This window comes from Schistocerca americana, chromosome 1, assembly GCF_021461395.2.
Source record: "Schistocerca americana isolate TAMUIC-IGC-003095 chromosome 1, iqSchAmer2.1, whole genome shotgun sequence".
Lineage (NCBI taxonomy): Eukaryota > Metazoa > Arthropoda > Insecta > Orthoptera > Acrididae > Schistocerca > Schistocerca americana.
The window spans coordinates 263,628,313-263,637,898 of NC_060119.1; the positions used below are offsets into that span (position 1 = coordinate 263,628,313).

Consider the following 9,586-nt stretch of genomic DNA (forward strand, 5'->3'; position numbering starts at 1 on the left):
TAGTATTAATGGTTTTAATGAAAATTTGGAAATTTGAAGTAACATACTTTGAAAGTTACTTGGGTGTGAGCTTCGTTGTCATACTCCAAACTCCGTGTGGCGTATTTCGTGAACATCTCCTGAAATTATGATGAGCACTTCTTTTAAGAATATCACTAAAAGTAACTCGTCCAGAATGAGATTTTCACTCTGCAGCGGAGTGTGCGCTGATGTGAAACTTCCTGGCAGATTAAAACTGAGTGCCCGACCGAGACTCGAACTCGGGACCTTTGCCTTTCGCGGGAAAGTGTTCTACCAACTGAGCCACCGAAGTATGATTACCACCCGGTACTCACAGCTTTACTTCTGCCAGTATATCGTCTCCTACCTTCCAAACTTTACAGAAGCTCTTCTGCGAACCTTGCAGAACTAGCACTCCTGAAAGAAAGGATATAGCGGAGACATGGCTTAGCCACAGCCTGAGGGACGTTTCCAGAATGAGATTTTCACTCTGCAGCGGAGTTTGCGCTGATGTGAAACTTCCTGGCAGATTAAAACTGTGTGCCCGACCGAGACTGGAACTCGGGACCTTTGCCTTTCGCGGGCAAGTGCTCTACCAACTGAGCCACCGAAGCACGACTCACGCAGGAGACGGGATACTGGCAGAAGTAAAGCTGTGAGTACCGGGAGTGAGTCGTGCTTCGGTGGCTCAGTTGGTAGAGCACTTGCCCGCGAAAGGCAAAGGTCCCGAGTTCGAGTCTCGGTCGGACACACAGTTTTAATCTGCCAGGAAGTTTCATAAAAGTAACTCGTGTATAGTTGTGACTTAGTGACAGTATAGGTCGTGAAAATTATTTGAACTCGACTGGTAAACTTCTTGCTGCTTCCATAAAAAAATGTACGGTGAAACTAATTAATTTGCACCTATATTAATTTTCACACCTAATAAAGACACGACAGCCATTTAACACTTGCTTTGGAGACAATAAAGCGTCATTAATTGAACTTCTAACCTTTTCACGCCCGATATTTTAACTAAATTACAAGTACTTCTTCCAAGATCGAGTTATGCGGTCTGTTTTTGGCAGGTCTTTAGTTAGTGTTTCTTCAGTGTTGTTTTTCATCAGATGTGCCAATATCTACCAACGCTTACAGAAGGGGACGTACCTTAAGAAGCCTATCAAGGTAGGTGAACTGCAATGTCAGAGGTGTGAACAACTATCCCGCCTCACCACATATTGTGCACTTAGCGTCCAATAAACATTAGGTTCAAATAAGTATGAACTTCAAAAGAAGCAGTGTAAAAACGCAGAAAAGAGAGGCCTATACGTGTGGAGATAGGTTTTTAACTGGAATAGTGGAGAAAAGCTCGGTGCAGACAGTGTGCACTAGGAACACTATTAGCCATGTGTCAAGAGTCTTCTGAAGTAGACAGAGCCTGAACAGACAGAGTATTATTAAAAAAATAGGGGAAATTTCTTTTTAAATGAATGGAGTGGTTTCTAACATAAATGTACTGGATACTGGTATGAATAGCAGCATGAATAATAAAACAAATGAATTGGGTTTTGAAACGAACGCTAAATTGAGTGGGTTGGTTTCTGAAATCAAACCATAATTTTCTAAGCACTCAGAAGAATTTGATGCTAAATTAAATAATTTTAAAGATGAAATTCCTTGGGAAATAGATCATAAAATTTCCAGTTTAACTTATTGTATGAAAAATTATCTCTCATAAATTAATGATAGCTTGAAAGGACAAATTTGTCAAGCGAAAACTGACTATAATGATCCTCAGTGCAAAGTGCGTTATGAGGACAAATTTGTCAAGTAAAAATTGACTGTAATGATGTTGTAACAGTGAAATGTGAGTTAACAAACCTTACAAAGGAAATTGCTGAAAATAGCTAACAGTTTGGTGAACAATTGATCACTGACTTAAATAAAGTACAAATAAAGGTAAATAATTTTCAAAACATTGTAATGATTAACTTACAATTTTGGAAAATAGAATTAAGGAGGTAAAAGGCAAATATTAATTATCTCGGATGTCAATGAGCGCAAGAGTGACTAATTTAGAAACTAACCTGACACAGTTTAGTTCAGGTGTAAGTGGTGACTTGCATGAGCATGTCTCTAGACTAAAAAGATAGAACAGAGAGTAGCTAACACTAGTGGTCACGTAATATATAGTGGTGCTGCAGAATCATCTAAAATGGCATGAGTAACCTATAGACAGCTTTAGAGCCTTTTGCATCTCAAGGAATTCTGGTGTAAATTTGAAGATTTGTTGCCTAGATTATGGAATGACAAGCAGAAGGTAGGATTTGTTGTGTTAGATGTGTTGGGAGAAGCTCGCATGTGGGGGAACTTAGCAGTAGACAAATGTGACAGCATAGAAAAATTTTAACTCTCCGTTTTTGAGATTATTGGGGTAAGCAAAAACACATGGAATTACTGTTTTTGGTTGGGAGTAAAGTATAACCCCAAGAAGTATATATTAAGAGGTTCGTACAGAACTGGCTAACACTTTGAATTACACGATTACCAAATTAGAAAGTGAGCAGATTATTATAGGGATGGAAAATAAGCTGCCTTTGTACTGAAGGAATAAAATTATTTCTGCACCTAAGACTGACATCAGTAGGTGCAGTCACAATCTAGAGAGAGTAGAGTATCACCTGAACGAATAAGAAAAGGCAAATAGAGATTATAGGCCTCCTGTAAGACAAAACGAGGAAAGGATCGAAGGACACGTAAGCCGAACAGGAGTGCAAACAGCAAACAACTATGGTGGAAGGTATAGAGCACGAGGAGGTTCTGCTGGAGGCAGATATTTTTAACAGAGAAAGAAATTACAATTAGCAACATCAGCTGTCAGCTGAGTGAGCGGACCAATAGAACGTAGTGCCAGAGTTAATAATGACAGAGTGGGCGATGAGGAAAACTAATAGCCGCCTGAAAATTTGCTAGTGTTTACAGACAGTCAAAACGTACGTTAAACCAATTAGCAAAACCCTTTGTAAGCAGACGAGATAAAAACACACCGCAGTAATTGTACAGCCTGGACAGCTATAAATTAACATAAATAAATTGAGAACACCTCATTGTCGTATAGCACATTTCTGCGAAAGAAAAGATAAAAATTTGGATTCTACAAACTACGCCACAACGATACAGACGCTAGATAATGAATGTTCAGTGCAGAATCGGAATGTAAATGAGCACTGCCATGCTAATGAGAATCCTAAAGAGAATTGTGGAAAAAGTCCTGTAAATGGGGAAACAGATGCAGAATAGAAATACAAATAGACAGGGAGGAGAGGCTCTACGCAGATGAAGGTCTGATAGTGACAATGAAATAACTGAAGTTGAGGAAACAGGAAGTAATTTTCGAGATTCTGACACCATGGGACACATGGTTGCATAATCTGAAAAACACAGAGAGGGAGAGAGAAGGGAGGAAGGGGAGAGAGAGAGAGAGAGAGAGAGAGAAAGAGAGAGTATGTGGAAAAATAGTTAGACTTGTCACTTGTGGACTGATTGTTCGATCCTGTAGCAGTAAAGCAGGGAAATCATGTATGTGTTATATGTATGTGTTATGTCACAGATAATATAGGTTTTGATCAGGCTGAAGTAGCGCAAGATCTGGAAGATCAACCTAATTGCGTAACAAAATGACAGACTGTAATTAGCGTTAAGATTTCGAATGAGCATATTACTTGTTTCCAGGATGATGGTCCAGTTTTCTGAGCAGTGTTACGGAATTTTGAGGATAATTTCCCTGATAACAGAGAAATGCTTATAGAGCGATTTTATGGTGGAAAACGTACGATAACCACACGAAGAATATGAAGAAGTTATCTTACCTATCAAGATGGAAGATGTGGAACTATACCACAAATTTTCTGTAGAACAGGAACATTTGTTAGGAAAGGACTTCTTCCAGAAATAAAAAGGAAGACTAGATTTTGAAAATGATAAACTGGTTACTGTGGAATATGGGAGAACAATTACTATACCTTTAATTGGAGAGGCAGTGTGTGATGCAAAAGAAATTTGTGATACACCAATGAATTACTACGCAAGAGGAGAAAATATTGTTGCACATAATGAGTATGAAGACAGTAGTAATTCACTGGGATCGGGGGACATCTAATCTTTGAGACAGGTGTTTGTCAAATACCAGGCGTCCTGAGCTGTTGAAAATATAGTTTCGTTTTCGTTTCGTATTGTCACCCCACCCCTTTTTCATATAGAACTTTTGCTATCACCTGTAATTCTTCCCCAACTAGCGTAAATAGTGTACATAGCGTTCCTAGGAGATAATAATCAAGGGAAAAGCTTTTTGTATATATAGCAAAAGCGAAAATTGTGGAAGTTTTGTAGGATCACCTGATGTGTAAAAAAAAGGTGAAGTAATGGTCTACTGCCAGTTAATGTGTAAGTAATGAAGCAGTTGCAGTGATGTGATTTTCTGTGGTCAATGTCAATAGAATCTGTACACTGATAAAGGTAAACTGGTATTTTCTATTAGGTTGTTTTCAGGTGAAGAAGTTTTCGTAAATACTTTCAGCCTTTTTCATTGCTTGTGGTATTATATGTTATATGACGTAATGAAAGCAGAAATAATGATTTTAAGTCGTAAAGTCAAGAAAGTGTTTACTAGCCTTGAAAGAAAGGTTCAAAAAATGGCAATATAATAGCTTAAACATAAATAAGAAATTGCTTTCAGTAGTAACTTTCTAAGGAGAAAATTAGAGCCTCAAGAGCCTTTTAATAATTACTTTTAGAAACTGAGTCAATTAGAAATAGGGTCCATTGATGTATATTTTCCTTTTTGTACAGACTGTTAGTTAACGTTCTATTGAAGAATATTTTTACTGAAAAACACTTTTGTTGATCAGCATTATTACTAGATATGAAACTACTTGGTTGTGTTTGTGAACCAGTACTTAGTAGGAAAAAAATTAGGTATGGAATTAGAAGGAAAGTGTTTATTACTTAGCGTGAGGCAGGCGCAATATTACGACTTTTGCTGCAAATGATAATATGCGGTGAACGTAACATTACGTGCACCAGTTACGGTGGATAATTTTCCGTAGTTTCAAATGTCTATTTACGGCTCGCGCAAACTTCTGTCAAGACTGCAGGCCTCGTACCTTTTGGTAGATGATAGTAATTTCAAGGGGCAAAATTTGTCGCTTTTGTAACCTTTGTTAAAGTCTCTTATTCCATAGGTGTTAGCTGAATTTCAAATTCTCGGTTTCGTACAGTGAAGAGGAGAAACGTCTGGAGGAAATGATTTACAAAGTTCTAGACGAGTTCGCAGGTGATGGGAGTGAAATACTTGACGGCGATTCAGATCATAAATCTGTTCTTTCACTTTAGCAGACTGTGTTGTTATGAAAGGTTATCCTGCAGGTGAATTGGAAATCAGTCAGAGACCATGATTCTAGCGATCGTGTCGCTGGTCTATGTGTTTCGTTAGGTTTCAATATGTGCTTAAGTTTTCTTTGCTTCTGTGTTTGGCGTTTACTAGCCTTGAAAGAAAGGTTCAAAAAATGGCAATATAATAGCTTAAACATAAATAAGAAATTGCTTTCAGTAGTAACTTTCTAAGGAGAAAATTAGAGCCTCAAGAGCCTTTTAATAATTACTTTTAGAAACTGAGTCAATTAGAAATAGGGTCCATTGATGTATATTTTCCTTTTTGTACAGACTGTTAGTTAACGTTCTATTGAAGAATATTTTTACTGAAAAACACTTTTGTTGATCAGCATTATTACTAGATATGAAACTACTTGGTTGTGTTTGTGAACCAGTACTTAGTAGGAAAAAAATTAGGTATGGAATTAGAAGGAAAGTGTTTATTACTTAGCGTGAGGCAGGCGCAATATTACGACTTTTGCTGCAAATGATAATATGCGGTGAACGTAACATTACGTGCACCAGTTACGGTGGATAATTTTCCGTAGTTTCAAATGTCTATTTACGGCTCGCGCAAACTTCTGTCAAGACTGCAGGCCTCGTACCTTTTGGTAGATGATAGTAATTTCAAGGGGCAAAATTTGTCGCTTTTGTAACCTTTGTTAAAGTCTCTTATTCCATAGGTGTTAGCTGAATTTCAAATTCTCGGTTTCGTACAGTGAAGAGGAGAAACGTCTGGAGGAAATGATTTACAAAGTTCTAGACGAGTTCGCAGGTGATGGGAGTGAAATACTTGACGGCGATTCAGATCATAAATCTGTTCTTTCACTTTAGCAGACTGTGTTGTTATGAAAGGTTATCCTGCAGGTGAATTGAAAATCAGTCAGAGACCATGATTCTAGCGATCGTGTCGCTGGTCTATGTGTTTCGTTAGGTTTCAATATGTGCTTAAGTTTTCTTTGCTTCTGTGTTTGGCGTATTTTTTTACATTAAAATGGAGTGTAGGGAAATTTAAACATACACATCACTTTTTTTCGTACAGAAGTATGCATTTGAATACCCGAATGACGTTTCACTCTTTTCCGTGGTAATTGCCATTAAAATGAAGTTTCATCTATGGAATCAAATTTGACACTAGCAATGTGTACTTACAGTAGAAAATCCAATAAACTTGAAGAGTTTTGAAATTTCATTACCGTAAATCTACCCACAAGTTACAACTTCGAAAAAAACACAACTTTACACACAGTTTTAAACTGCAAGCTGGTAGAATTCCAATCTTTCCGGAGATTGAGATTTCGTTGCACAAGCCTAATCATAAGCGATAGGCTGCAAATAAATTTTATTTATAATTATATGCAAGGAGAAAGAACATATTTGGGAGAAACTAATGGTTCGAGCGACCAGCTAGTGTCATTAAAACTGACTGTGGTAAAGAAACCGAAACCGCACATTTTCACAGCTGAGAATTTTCTTTCCAGCAGTCAGTTATTTTGGTCTTAAAAATGTTAAAATTTTGAAGTAAATTGGTACAGCGCAATTTGAGATACCTGATGACAATGCATTAAACAACGTTCGTCTTTCTATAATAATATAGATTTTATTTCTATTTCTGTACACTATCAATATTTAAAACATATGTAGCTGGTACGCGACATTGGTATCAGGTTGCTTGAGCCTAGAAAGACTAGAAGACTAGACAATATAAGGAACTAACATCATTCATATCAAGTTCTTTTACTAACACTCCTCAGGAAAAGGAAATACCTCTTAGGTCAAAAGGGTCTTGGCATAAGACAAAGGCATCGAATTAAAGGAAACGATGTGAGAAGAGTTACTAACAACTGATGAAACAAATCTCTTTAAGTACAGTTCTCAGGTCCAGTAAGTGTAACAGGATAAGAAAACAATTCTCAAAACAATAAACATCTTTAGAATGTGTTTGATTAAAAGTCAACAAATAATTAAGGTTTACCTAAGAGGAGTTCATTAAAAGGAAAATAAAACAATTCAGGCTGCTTGATGTGATACCATCAAGCATCAGGTAATGTGGTCCGGACGAGCGACCCCGAACTTACTCGGGGCAAGCCCGATACACTGATCACCACAATCCTTTTCTAGACTATTCTACACTACTCTCGTGTGCTAGGTAATGACTGATCTGTTCCTCAACATGAAGGCATCGTTGGTGTATACCCGCTGCCCGAGCTGCTTACAAATCAACTAGAACGTCGTCGGGAGACAGCTGTTCTGTCTCTTAGGAAACTGATGGATTTCATACATCTTCTTTATGTCGGAGATCTATGTACCATCAATCACACTTCCTGTGTCACTCGTGCTTATTATTATTAGTAGTATGAGTTTTAACAAATATGGGTAATTCCTCACTAAGAAACAGATCAAGGAAAAGAGTTGGTATAATAAGTTACCACCCGCGCCCTGCTGCGTGGAAATTTATATGAAGAAGCAGTAGCTTCTTACCAGGGAATAAGTACCATGATCACTAGCCAAACGAGATGGAACAGTTTTATTGCTGTTTACACCACGGCTCTAGTAGCATTCCCTTTGTGTACAGAAGTTCTGGTCTGATGTTAGGTAGTTTTGCTCATGTGTAGGATAGCATAGCAGTTTCGTGTTAGCACCGAGTACATCCTCCTTGAAGGACATACATGTGGCATCAGTCCACTCTACGGCAGTACACTCTAAGGGACAGTTTATGCCTGATAAATGCATTGATTCTTCTGATTAATACTTGTACTGCCTTTGTTGAAGTATGCCTTCAGAACACCCACGTTGTCCGCAGGGGAAGGGTAAGAGTTAAAGCATAATGTAGACAAAGTATAATTTTTAAGCTTTTCTTGGTTTTGAGTGTCCAAGTACCCTCAACTAACCTCAGTTCTCCTCATTTCATGGTACTTTTTCCCTATTTTTATGCATCCATAGTCATTTTACGTAATTATACAACTCTTACGTTAAATTACATATTTCGTGGTATTTGCGTCAGTTTTACGTATTTACCATTAATTTTTCGGAATTATCCCATATCGAAACTGTCTTTCCAACTGTATCTGTACACTGGTATGCTGTTGATTACTATATATTGATTGAGTGACACCACTTGTTTGAGATGGAGAGAGGCGTGTTGAAACACTGGACACCTGCTATTTGTCACTGTGGAGCATGGGATTAAATGTAGAGGTCTCCACCTTCAGAGAATAGTTTGGCAGCATTCCTCAATGGTGCAGTCTCATCCTATTTGCGTATGTTCCGCTGCCCTCTACATTGTTTTCTTCGCCATTAAAATAACAGTAACTCTTTTTATTTCTACTGCCCCATGTCTGTTTTGAAGAACACCTTCTGGTGGTCACCAACACCGAACGAGGACTCATGTATATCACTGCAAAATTAAGAAGTAATGCTCTTCAGCCGGCCGAAGTGGCCGTGCGGTTAAAGGCGCTGCAGTCTGGAACCGCAAGACCGCTGCGGTCGCAGGTTCGAATCCTGCCTCGGGCATGGATGTTTGTGATGTCCTTAGGTTAGTTAGGTTTAACTAGTTCTAAGTTCTAGGGGACTAATGACCTCAGCAGTTGAGTCCCATAGTGCTCAGAGCCATTTGAACCATTTTTGAGTAATGCTCTTCGAAATGGAACACCTAGACAAGTGCTACCCCATCACTGTGAGAGATGATATTGACTGAATAGAACATCACATTCAAATAACTGTTTGCAAACACTCTGCAATGCCACAAATCCTTCTGGTTTTTATATACTGTCTTCCACATTTTTGTCGATGAGTAACATCGCCATTGTGTTTTATTTCTACCATTCTAAGTGTTGTTAGAGTAGCATAGTTTACAGCATCCGATGTTCAGCTTTCTGTGAGAGGCAGTGGATCAAAACTGTTAATGTCGATTTAGCAGCTGACACACACCTCGAAGTCATGGTAAAAAAATTAAGTGCATGACACTGTACAAAGATGTATTCATACACTGCTTCGATGTGTTACAGCTGAAAAACGATATATTAAACTTCTTACAAATGACCAACTCAGGACCCCCCCCCCCCTTGTTATTGATAGTCTTTCGGATGTAGTCTTCCCCCATTAGAGGTGACAAAACGTTAAACAGATCTGTTCAAGAGACTTCAACGCTGGCTACGTGCTCCAATAGAGCAATAAG

At 38.3% G+C, this 9,586-nt stretch overlaps 1 non-coding gene across 1 annotated transcript; it reads left to right on the forward strand.

The window, feature by feature from the left end:
• Positions 1 to 677: 677 nt before the first annotated feature.
• Positions 678 to 752, forward strand: Trnas-cga. The gene has a single exon. It is a non-coding gene; the product is annotated as a tRNA-Ser (tRNA).
• Positions 753 to 9,586: the final 8,834 nt, after the last annotated feature.